The sequence below is a fragment of the Colias philodice genome, chromosome 18, assembly GCF_061535455.1.
Source record: "Colias philodice isolate Cphi_HAF_F1 chromosome 18, ilColPhil1 Martin Lab GWU primary, whole genome shotgun sequence".
Taxonomy (NCBI): domain Eukaryota; kingdom Metazoa; phylum Arthropoda; class Insecta; order Lepidoptera; family Pieridae; genus Colias; species Colias philodice.
This window is the reverse complement of record NC_143103.1, coordinates 1,855,292-1,868,743: the sequence shown is the minus strand read 5'-3', so window position 1 is coordinate 1,868,743 and position 13,452 is coordinate 1,855,292.

Sequence of the window (13,452 nt, the reverse complement as noted above, 5' to 3'; positions counted from 1 at the left end):
ATATATCAAATGAAAATAGACGACATGTCAGAAACATCATCATCATCAATACATATAATAAAATTCTAGAAAAGTGGTGTCTGTACAATGAAAATATGTAAAAAAAAATTAGCAGGGGTTATTACTAAATCGATCCCAAACCCAAAACTGTCGTTAAAAAAATTTTTGTCTGTTTGTCTGTTTGTCTGTTTGTCTGTTTGTCTGTATGTTTGAACACGCTAATCTCAGAAACGGCTTATCCGATTTAAATGCGGTTTTCACTAATATATTGTGGTAAGCTTCATTTAACATTTAGTGTTTATTTCATGTCAATCGGTTCATAAATAAAAAAGTTATGACCATTTAAGTAATCACAGCGAACATTTGCTAAGGCATTCTATACATGAATTACTTTATTACGTAAATTATACGCTAAAGTTATTCCTTGACATGTCCAGATGATCATATCGAAAGTTCCCAAGCGTGGGGGGGGGGGGTGGTTATGCTGAGGGGGTAGTAGGGGGGGGTCAAAGGAACTTTATTTAGATTTTTGCTCATAAGTCTAAAACCTGCACGAATAGCATTATGGTTACTTCTAGGTAAATTTTCTATATAAAAGGTCTTTGAAATTATGTCGTAGGTATTATATTTTTAACCCCCGACGCAAAAAGAGGGGTGTTATGTCCGCTATGTGTGTATTGCGTGTCTGTCTGTGCCACCGTAGCTCGCTAACGGGTAATACGAATTAGATGCGTTTTTTTGTTATATTAGTTGTTTATTATATTATTTAGGGGTAAGTGGGAATGAAAAAAACGAATGTTAGTTGTTAATGTAGGTTGTAGGTTATACCCAAGTGATATATCAAATGAAAATAGACGACATGTCAGAAACAATTAGTCAAATTTTATCAAAATCGGTTCATCCATTTATTTGATATAGGGGTTAAAGTGGGAATAAATAAATAAATTTTATCAAATATACTCAAGTGACGTATCTAATGAAAGACATGACGTGTAAAGTACAATAAGACATAATATTTTATCAAAATTGGTTCATCCATTTATTGGATATAATATGTAGGTATAAAAGTGGGAATAAAAGTTGTCGAATATACCCAAGTGGCATATCAAATGAAAGGGCATGACCTGACGTGAGAAGTATAATGAGGCATATTTAATCAAAATCGGTTCATCCAATAATTATATGTAGGGCAAAAGTGGGAATGAGAAAAACGAATGCTGTCTGTTATACCCAAGTGATATATCAAATGAAAAAAGACGACCTGTCAGAAACAATTAAGTAGTCCAATGTTATCAAAATCGGTTCATCCATTTATTTGATATAGGGGTAAAAGTGGGAATAAATAAATAAATTTTATCAAATATACTCAAGTGACTTATCTAATGAAAGACATGACGTGTAAAGTACAATAAGACATATTTTATCAAAATTGGTTCATCCATTTATTGGATATAGGTATAAAAGTGGGAATAAAAGTTGTCAAATAATATACCCAAGTGGCATATCAAATGAAAGGGCATGACCTGACGTGAGAAGTATGATGAGGCAAATTCAATCAAAATCGGTTCATCCATTTATTGATTTATAGCGGTAAAAGTGGGAATGAATAATCGAATGTGGTCAAATAATATAATCAAGCGGCATATCAAATTACGTGTGAATTACAATTAGTCATGTTTTATCAAAATTGGTTAATCTGTTTATTACATATAGGGCACCTTGGGGTGATAGTGGGGATACTGTATAATCCAAATGGAGTACCAAACGAAAGGATATGACATGTACATAATATATAGGTATGATTAGACATGGTTTAGAATTTAGATCAAAATCGGTTCTGCCATTTACTAGGGGTGAAAGGGAAAAGTTGAAAGTCTGTGAAAGTAGAAGGAATATGGGAGCGGGAGAATAACCACATCCTGGAAATTTTGAACTCTTCTGTACCTAAGTTTTATAGCTCAGTTTAGTAATAAATTTTACTAACAGTTCTTTTGTGTTATTATTTATTTTACTTATAATTTAGTTGTATATGATAGTACGTTTTTCAAGACGTGTTTACTCAATAATTGTGTGTTAAGTAGTAACTACTATGCAGTCACTATTCCACGCGGACGAAGTCGCGGGCACAGCTAGTCATCATCATCAATACATATAATAAAATTCTAGAAAAGTGGTGTCTGTACAATGAAAATATGTAAAAAAAAATTAGCAGGGGTTATTACTAAATCGATCCCAAACCCAAAACTGTCGTTTAAATTTTTTTTGTCTGTTTGTCTGTTTGTCCGTTTGTCCGTTTGTCTGTTTGTCTGTACACGCTAATCTCAGAAACGGCTTATCCGATTTAAATGCGGTTTTCACTAATATATTGTGGTAATCTTCATTTAACATTTAGTGTTTATTTCATGTCAATCGGTTTATAAATAAAAAAGTTATGACCATTTAAGTATTCACGGCGAACATTTGCTAAGGCATTCTATCATCTATGGACACTATTAAACAGTGTACGATAAAACGTAAGTTATCTGTTATACGCTACAGTTATTTCTATAAAATGTCCAGGTGATCATATCGAAAGTCCCCAAGGGTGGGGTGGGGGTGGGGGGGTAAGCTGAGGTAGTAGGGGGGGGAGGGGTCAAATTAAAATTATGCTTATTTTTAGGTAAATTTTATACATAAAATGTCCTTTAAATTATGTCGTATTACATATATTTTTAAGCCCCGACGCAAAAAGATGAGTGATAAGTGTTTGACCGCTATGTGTGTCTGTGTGTGTGTATCTGTTTGTTCCACCGTAGCTCGCTAACAGATAATCCGAATTAGATGCGGTTTTTTGCTAGGCAGCTAATTTTCCGACGCTGGTTCTTAGATAAAGTGTATCAAAATCGGTTCATCCATTTATTATACCTACCTATATAGGGGTAAAAGTGGGAATGAAAAAAAAATAAAGTTGTCGAATCTAAGTGAAAAAAAAAAGTATATTAAATGAAAGTGAACGTTTTATCAAAATCGGTTCATCCATGTATTTGATATAGGTAAGTATAAAAGCGGTAATAAAAAAATGAATTTTGTCAATTACTTATACTCAAGTGACATATGAAATGAAAGGGCATGACGTGTAAAACTTAATTAGACGTATTTAATCAAAATCGGTTCATCCATTTACTATACCTATATATAGATAAAAGGGGGAATGAAAAAAACGAATGTTGTCAAATATACCTAAGAGACATAATATATCAAATGAAAGTGCATAACGGGTGAAGTACAGTTAGTTATATTTTTATCCAAATCGGAACTTATCCATTTGTTAGACTACAGAGGTAAAAGTGGGAATGAACAATAATCGAATGTGGTCAAATAATATACTCAAGCGGCATATCAAAATATGAAAGGGCAACGTGTAAATCACAATTAGTTAGTAATGTTTTATAGAAATCGGTTCATCCGTTTATTACATATAGGGCACTTTAGGGTAGGACTGTTAATAAAATATCTATATATCGAAATATCGTTATTATTATTTCTAAATATCGATATTTATTACTAATATTTTTTGGACGATATATCGATAGTTCGGTATTGAAATATCAATATCGATGGTCGATATTTTTTTAAATATTTTTTTTCCGCAATTTATTTAATCTAAAACATCATCGTGAACTTAATGTTAGCAGTCGCTTGACAATTTTTTATCATCTGAACGAGTTGCTTCTTCAATCAATCTTTCAGTGCCTAACAATCTTAGTAGCCAAACAGCTGAACATAATATTTAAAACAAAGAGTATTTTTAAAAACTCTTACAGAAAAATATTGGTATTGGTACACATAATTGTCTTATTTAAATTTAAAAAGTAATTACCAAGAACTATAACCTACTACTAATGTACATTCATAATTTAATTTGTTCAATAAATCTACTAGACTATAAATTGTGTAATCATTTTTGAGCTGACTTACGATTTTTTTTAAATAAAGCCGATATATCGAAATATCGATATTTTTTTCGATATATCGAACTCCGATACTGATATATTTGAAAATATCGATACATCGAAAATCCGATATTTTAAAAAATATCAACAGTCCTACTTTAGGGGTGACAGTTGTTGGATAAATAAACCAAATGGAGCATCAAACGACAGGATATGACGTGTACATATATAGATACAATTCATGGGCGTAGCTAGCCATGGGCACAGGGTGGGGCAAAAAAAAACCGGCCAAGTGCGAGTCGGAGTTGCGCTCCGAACAAACCTACTTTTTATTATGTTGTAATTCTAAAATGTATGTTTTAGCAATTTTTTCCTTTATCTGTGCTATAAGACATTGCTTTTAACTATGGAAATATATCCAGGGTGTCCCATTGTTGGGATACTAAGCTCAAAGGAGGTTATAGTTTTGCATACGCTGAGTTCGTAAAAAATACTTATAAAATTCCAGACGCATTTTTTTTCAAATAGATGAATTCTTAAAACTCTATGTGTACACCCTTATCATGCTACCCGCCCAACTTTGTCACCAGCACGTGAGCTATCGTTTAATATAATGTTTTCATAGACAAAATGCTCATATTAGCGAAGCGGTATATATCGGCTGCGCGAAGCTAGAGGAAAAAACATGGATTTGCAGGAAAAATTTAGCAAAAATTTTTTGACGTAATTTTGTTGTTTAAGTATTTTTTTCGTGATCAGTGTAGGTGGCAACTGAGGTGAGGGGAGCTGGTGTAAATGAAATAATACGACCGTCTCGGTTGAGCTTATGATTTATTCTGTCTTAGTAAGATACAATACCACTACACCTCCGGGGCAAAATAACGAAAAAAAAAGTAATTAATACAAATTATTTTTTTTTGATTATAATATTAATTAATTAACAATAAGTAACTTAAATTTTCTTAATACGTAACACGTAGTACGTACGATAACATTAATTATCCTTAACAAAAGGTTTCGTTCTATCTTTGTGAACAACATCAATTTTCCCATTTTTCATAATTTTCACATTTGGTTCCTGTTCTTCTATTACAATATATGGACCATTATACAAAGTTTCTAATTTATTTCCTGTCTCATTTTTCACTAATAATAAATCGTTTGGATTGTATTTTACTTTATTAACATTCTTATCATACTTCAGCTTTCGGTTTTCTTTACACTTTAACAAATTTTCTCTTGCGTCTCTATTAGCTACTTGCAACCTGTATCTTAACTCTAAACTATAGTTATCTGGATTATACAATGGTTCTATATTAGAAGAAATTCTACTGGGAATTTCGCACGGTTTGCCAAAAACTAATTCATATGGGGCATATTTTGTACTTGAATGAACAGTATTATTGTACGAGAAACACCAAAATGGTAGCCAGTGGCTCCATGTTTCAGGGTGACTATCGCATTGTATACGTAAAAATGAACCTAGATGTTTATGCGTATTTTCAAGTGAACCAATAGTTTGGTGATGGTATGCTGTAGAGCTAACTTTTTCTATGTTAAGTAATTTACATACCTCTTCCATCGTCTCCGAAATGAACTCTGTTCCACGATCTGTAGTGATGACTTTTGGAATGCCAAACCTTAAAATGAAATTGTTCACAAAACTCCTAGCTACACTTACCGTATCTTTACTTCTAAGAGGATAAGCCTCGACAAATTTGCTTAACTCGCACTGAATTGTTAAGATATATTTATTATGTTCTAAATCTAAATCTAAGGAACCCACTATATCTAAAAATACTTTTTCAAAAGCAAAACTTGCCGTGGTTGTTATAACCATCGGTTCTCTTATATACCTAGAGTGTTTCATTTTTTGACACTTCTCACATTTATGAACAAAATTTTTGACGTCATTTTCAATTCCTGGCCAGTAGAATTTACGTTTTATATTATTAATCATTCTGCGTACCCCAGCATGTCCGCTTGTTGGTAGCAAATGAAAGTCATTTAAGGTAAATTGTTTTTCTTCGTCATTATCTATTCTTTTTATTCCTTTTAAAATACAAATGCGTGGTCCGGACCACTTTTTAATACTCTTTATTTCTTCTATCATATTTTTAATGAATAACGCGTTATCTTCACTTTTTATCATACAAATCTCTTTTATTTCTAATTTTTCACATAATTTTCTCAATTTTTCCACAAAAACGTCTCGCGTGTATTGTGCTTTAAAATCGAGATTTACATATAATACCTTTTTATTAGCAACAAATGCGAAGCATTCAGATTCGACATCTATGCTTTTATTTTTTCTCATTTTCTTTAACAATTCTCCCTCAATCAAACATAACTCAACTGATCCGTTCGGTATCCTAAGTATCTCCACAACTTTTGGTTGATCAGGCCAATCGTTAGAGTTGATACTTGGTACACCGCTTTTCTCACTATCATTACCACTTTCATTCTTGTGTTCATTCATCTCTTTCATTTTTCTAGCTTGAGCTCTTGTTGTTACAGCTACTATTTTATCATTCATACCCTTTAAATCTTCTGACGTTACAACAATTCGTGACAAAGCATCTGCTAGTACATTTTCTTTGCCTTTAACATAAGATATTTTGAAATTATACTCTTCTAATGCTAAACGAAATTTTAAAAGTCTACTTGATGGATCCTTCATTCCAAATAGATAAATTAGTGGCTTATGGTCAGTTACTATAGTAAAACTACGTCCGTATAGATATGGTCGAAAATATTTAACACTCCAGACAATAGCAAGAAGTTCTTTCTGAATAGTAGGGTAATTTAACTCTGCTTTATTCAAAGGTCTACTAGCATAAGCTACTGGTTTCATATTACTGTTACAAAGTACTGAACCTATCGCCGTTCCAGAAGCATCTGTTTGCAATACGAATTCGTTAGAAAAATCTGGATATTGTAGAATAGGTGGTGAAATAAGAGCATTTTTCAAAATTTTAAATGAGTTTTCGCACTGTTCCGTCCAATCAAATTTAATATTTTTTCTACATAATTTATTTAAACAATTAGTTATATCTGCAAAATTTTCTATGAACTTTCTGTAATAGTTACACATAGCAACAAAACGTCTGACTTCATCAATATTCGTCGGTCTAGGATAATTTTGAATACACTTAATTTTTTCTTTGTCAGGTCGAATGCCATCAGCCGATATAGTATGACCTAAGTATAATAATTCAGTTTTTAAAAATTGACATTTACTTGGATTCAGTTTAAGATTCACTTGACGTAAACGTTCAAAAATTTCGATTAAATTTTTGTTATGGGACTCTAAATTTCTACCAAAGCAAATAAGATCATCTAAGTAGATAAAACAATTTATAAAGTTTAGTCCAGACATAGCTATAGACATGACTCTAGAGAAAGCACTGGGACTTGTCTTCAATCCCATTGGTAGGCGTTTCATTTGATATTGTCCTGTACTGGTAGTAAACGCTGTAATTGGTCTTGAATCTGGTTTTAATGAACACTGATAATAAGATTGACTAAGATCTAAATGTGAATAATAAATAGCACCAGACAACGAATCTAAAATTTCTGTAATGTTTGGAAGTGGAAATTTGTCATCTTGTATTATCTCGTTTAATTTTCTGTAATCAATCACTAAACGCCAATTTTTATTATTTTTACTATCTGATTTTTTAGGTACCAATAAAATCGGACTGGACCATTCACTTTGAGATGGTTCAATTACATCATCATCTAACATTTGTTTAATTTGTTTCTCTATTTCTGGTTTTAAACTATGTGGCAATCTGTATGGTTTAACATATACCGGATTTACATTTTGTTTCAATTGAATTGTTTGTTCACCTAAGTTCGTGGTAGTAAGTTTATCGCCGGGCAAATGAAATATGTCAGCATACTTTGAACAAATGCTTTCTATGCTATGGCGTTCACTTGTACCTAAGTGATCAAGTTTCAAAGATTGCAACAATATTTTTGCACGTGTGGAATTAGAAGTACACTTGTCAAATGAACATATATTATAATAATTTAAAGATACTAATTCGGGCTCAAATACAGAAATGACTATTTCTTTTTCACTAGTATTCAATAATCTAATAGGAATTATGTTATTTTTAGGTTTTACTATTAATCCAGCTAAAAATAAATTTTCTTGTAACTCTTTCGGTATAATCACACAATCTTCTCTCACATCTGAATTTAATTTTATGTAATGAATAGATTCACATCTCGCTGGTATTGATATATAATCGGTACACAGTTTAGGTGAAGTATATAAAGGCAACAAACTTTGTTTTTCACTATTTAAGATTAAAATATTTTTTTCTAAGTCAATAGTAGAATTAAAATTATTAAGAAAATCTAATCCAATTATTCCATCTGATTTACAAGGCAAACTGTCAAATAAATAAAACTTATGTTCAAAATTAGTTCCATCGGATGCTTGTAAAGTTAAATAAACATAACCTTCTGAATAAGTTTTACCGCCTATACCATTTATAACTATAGGGTCTCGATGTATTGGTATACGTTCCGATAAAGAGTTACTACGAATCGCTGATAATGAAGCGCCTGTGTCTAATAACCATGAACACTTTTGAGTACCTATATTTAAGTATATATATTTTACGTTATTGTCACAAGTTAAAATATTATATTGTTTAGGTCCGAAAAAACTGACTCCGGTCCTGAGATTCTACATCTTGGGGATTTTCGACTTGTACTGAACAAATATTTCGACTATTATTACTATTACCCCTACCAGTATTAAATCGACTACGATTCGAAGTCACAAAATTATTTTTGTAATTATTACCACGTATTTGGCGAGCGTTATTAAATCTCCAATCATAATTATTATTGTTTACATATCTGCCTCTCGTATTAAAGGTGTTAGAATTCCGTCCTCGATTCGAATAAAAATTACCTCTAGTCATTTGACCTGAAGGTGGTCGGCTCTTTCGCGGGAACCTAGAGTAATTAAAATGGTTACCTCTTTTTTGTACGTTAAAAACGTTATTCGATGACGAAGGTTGTCCGAGCTCCTCATCCTCGGCCGCACGCACCGCGTCCTTCAGCTGCGAATAGTCCCTGGCTGATATGATGGTACTCAGCCGCCTATTACGCAAACCATCTGCAAACCTTTTAATTGCAAGTTTTTCATTTATAGGTCTCAGTATCTCACAAGCTTTCGGGTTTCCGTCACTTTGAGCGATAGTGAGGCCTACGAATAAATCTGACAATTTATCACCAAACTCATTGATTGACATATTATTTTGTGACAAATTATTTAATTGGCTAAGTATAGAGTTAGCCGATTTCTTAGTTAGTAAATAATTCTTAATGTCTTGAATAAGACTCGCTACATCACTATACTCGCTTTTTAACTTTAACTTAGCAGATTTTGACAACCTTGTTTTTAACACAAATGAAATTAACAATTTTTTCTGACTATCATCTACAAGATATTCATTATACATTTCAATACCATCTATAATTTTATCAATAGTTTGTTCTGAATTATCCATTACTGGAATTAAAGAAGTAGCGGTTTTTATGTCAAATTTCTCCATATTTGCAACTGTGTTTTCACTAGTACTAATTTTATATGTTAAAATTTGCTTATATGCTAATTCTATACGGTCTATTAATATTTCAAAGACATATTCTGAAAGTTCTAAATTACTTTTAAAAATATTAATTATATTGTTATACTCTAAATATAATTCATCAGCTTCTAAAATTTTTTTCTTAACATTACATGCATATTTTTCCCTTCTAGTAGGACCTAATTTTCTTAAATTACTACTTATGTCATTCAACTTACTCAGAATTATTTCCAAATTATGTTCCATAAACTAACTATGTCACTTAAAGTCACTTAAATAAAATTGTTCATTTTCTTTTCTTGAAAGTGAAGATCGATGCTCCTAGATTGCACGTATTATATACGAAAAAAAAAAGAAAGAGGAGGATTTTCACAGGGGCAAGAGGGCAAAATTACGTTAAAAATAATTTGGACGAACGAAACAAAATTAATTAAAATAATTTGGGGAAGGGGCCGCGCACTTTTATTTTAGCTTCTGTCATCAGGCTGGGTCAGCTCCCTCGTCTGCTCCGCCGAATCTTCCGGACAGCCGTTGCCGCATTCGCAAGAAAAACTGCTGCTGCATTTTCCTCTGCATCCACTTCCTTTCACTGCGCCTCCACTTGGTTAGCAAGAAGTAGATCACGGTAGCAATAACCACGACTAAAATTACAGCTAGTAGAATGTTATTTGTTACGATCTGGTGTTGGACGTCATTTTCTTCGAAAATTTGTGCCTTGTTGGAACCTGCCGCATTTTGGTTTATCTGGATTTCCTTGTCTTCGGTTTTTGAGTACGATTTTCTCATTATGTTCAAGCACATTTACTGTCTCTTTACACACGTTTGTCACCACTCGGCTCCAAAGTGACGCACTAAAGTAAAAGTTTTTATAACGACAACTGTAAACTTGGCTATCTACGAGCACCGAGGCACACAGGAATCCGCCGCGTTGGCGAAATTCGCCGAGTCGCCGGTCACCCGACACTCGCCCACGCCACGGTATGGCAGGGTCGCCATGAGGTGAGGGGAGCTGGTGTAAATGAAATAATACGACCGTCTCGGTTGAGCTTATGATTTATTCTGTCTTAGTAAGATACAATACCACTACACAACTGGCAGGTGCATACCTACTACCATTTTTGCATAAAAATAGAAGTTCTTTCGCGCTTAGTATACCAATAGTGGGACATCCTGTGTAGTATGACCCATATTTCGTACTTTTAACCAAATTTCAAGACTTTGTGTTTACGGGAAGTACAATGTAGGTTTTGATTCCCATCCGAATGTCGAAATTTGCGATAATTTGCATTTTCAGAGCATTAAAATGCTCTTAGTTTCAAATGGTAGACATAACTCAGTAAATAAAGCATTTAACCTCGCACTTCCGATTCAATTTCATTTTTGTTTTAGGTTAAGGGTCACTTATCTTCTTATATATAAAAATGAATCGCAAAATGTGTTGGTAAGCGCATAACTCGAGAACGGCTGAACCGATTTCGATAATTCTTTTTTTATTATATTCCTTGAAGTACGAGGATGGTTCTTATGTAGAGAAAACGTAAACATGTACCACGGGCGAAGCCAGGGCGGACCGCTAGTTGACCATAAAAATACAAAATGTTGATAGATCCAGGTGACCGATATCTCGAAAACTACCCACTTTAGGGCAAAAGTTACGTAGACTTTTTTGTAGAAAGTCAAATTTTGCATCTTTTATATTCTGTAAACTTTTTTGTTAAACTTACTGCTTACGGTTTATGGACTACTACCTTTCCACCCGCAGCTTCGCCCGCGCAGTCAAAGAAAAACCCGCATAGTTCCCGTTCCCGTGGGATTTCCGGGATAAAACCTATCCTATTTCCCGGGATAAAAAGTAGCCTATGTCCTTTCTCGGGTATCAAAATATCTCTATACCAAATTTCATGCAAATTGGTTCAGTAGTTAAGGCGTGATTGAGTAACAGACAGACAGACAGAGTTACTTTCGCATTTATAATATTATAGTATGGATTTAATGAACCGGTTTATCGTTTTTGGCTAATAACTCGTAAAATATTGGACTAATCAATAAAATGCATGTATATAGTTTTTAGAAAACTTTATTCTCTACAACTTTTATTTGAAATTTTTTCTAGTGCCTATATTTTTTGAGTTGTTGTACGTTCAAAGTAGAAATGCCGCTCGGCGGGTGACGTGGCAAGCCAAAAGTTATTTTTACGGATGTAATGAAAACGAAGAAGAAATTTCTAATGCAAGAGGATTTTCGCCGTTTTGGAAACGGCAAAATTTTTGATTTTTTTTACTTATAGAAGTTTTTTTAATACATTTTTGAAGTGAAAACTTCTTTAGCGGCGTTGAGCACTTTTTCTGTAATGGGTATAAAATCTTAAACTCGCGTCAGGACACGTGACCTGATCGAAAAAGCGTAAGACGGATGGATATCAAACATGCTCAACGTTAATAATCAAGTTTTCACTTCTGCCGGCACTCCCGGAGTGCAACCCGTCTTTTTTTAATATTTTCCTTTCATTTCCTTTTATTTTATTCGTGCATCCGAATATAAAATAATTACTCAATATTATTTAGTTGTACGAAATATATATGAAACATACATACCTTGAAATTTTCTATTTTTTGCCCGGTAATCCAACATTAAACGTTAAATAACTCAAAAAGCATTAGAAAGAAAGTTTCAAATAAAGTAATCTTAAAAAGTGGATATATGCATTTCATTGATTAATCCAATATATAAAGAGTTACTTGCCAAAAACGATTAGCCGGCTCATTAAATAGGCCATAAATCGTAAACGGAAAGTTTTACAAAAAAGTTTACAACGTGTAAAAGATGTATAATTTTACTATCTTCAAAAAAATCCAAATATTTTGTGCCTTAAAGTGGATAGTTTCCGAGATATCGGCCAAAAACTTTTATTTAAGATTGCAAGCGATTATAAAACAAAAGTGAAATTGGATGGGAAATTTAGTACGAATTTGGCTAAGTAAATAAAAACAGCTCTATTTAATGGGGTAACTACTACTTTTTCTGTCACCAAAGGTGGTTTAAATCATGCAACATAGAAGCGCAAGCTTTTTGTGTCGACTGACAAGTTTCGAATGAGAATTTTTTAGCGGATAGCGGAAGTTTTGTAGTCGGTACCTAGATAATTAAGTTTTTTAAATTTGGTTAGGTACCTTCCAGGTCAGAGCCAGGGTGGGGCAAGCGCCCCACCCTGCCCCACCGTGGCTACGCCCATGATACAATTAGATATGGTTTACATCAAAATCGCGGTTCTGCCATTTACTAGGGGTGGAAAGGGAAGTCTGTGAAAGAAGAGGGGACATGGGAGCGAGAGGATAGCCACACCCTGGAAATTTTGAACTCTACTCATAGCCACATAGGCCTGGCCATTGGCAATTTTTTTTCCTAAATATACCTTCTTCCTACTTCTTTTACCACTGTGGTCCATTGCAATTTGTGCACGGTTACGGCCCAACTTAAAAGATTTCAAGGAGCAAAAAGCTTATAGATATCAATATGATGTAGGAATGTAATATGGAGGTAGAATTGTTAGCTCGGTCTCGCTCACTTGAAAATATTACATGAAAATAAGAAAATTAAATTATAAAAGAAAATTTAATAAAAAAAAACCCAACGCAATGAAGAAAAAATTTTAGGAATAAAATATAATTTTACAAACTTTCCGACGATCTTTAAAATTAAGTACCATTATAAAAGAAAAAATATGACATATGTATTATGATAATGATGGCATGGCAGCCCCGTCGACTTTGTTTTTTATTTTTATAAATATTTAAAACTAGCTTTCCGCCTGCGGCCGTTTCCGGGATAAAACCTAGCCTATTTTGCTCAGTGAAGATGCAGCTTTCTGATGGTGAAAGAATTTTTGAAATCGTTCCAGTAGTTTA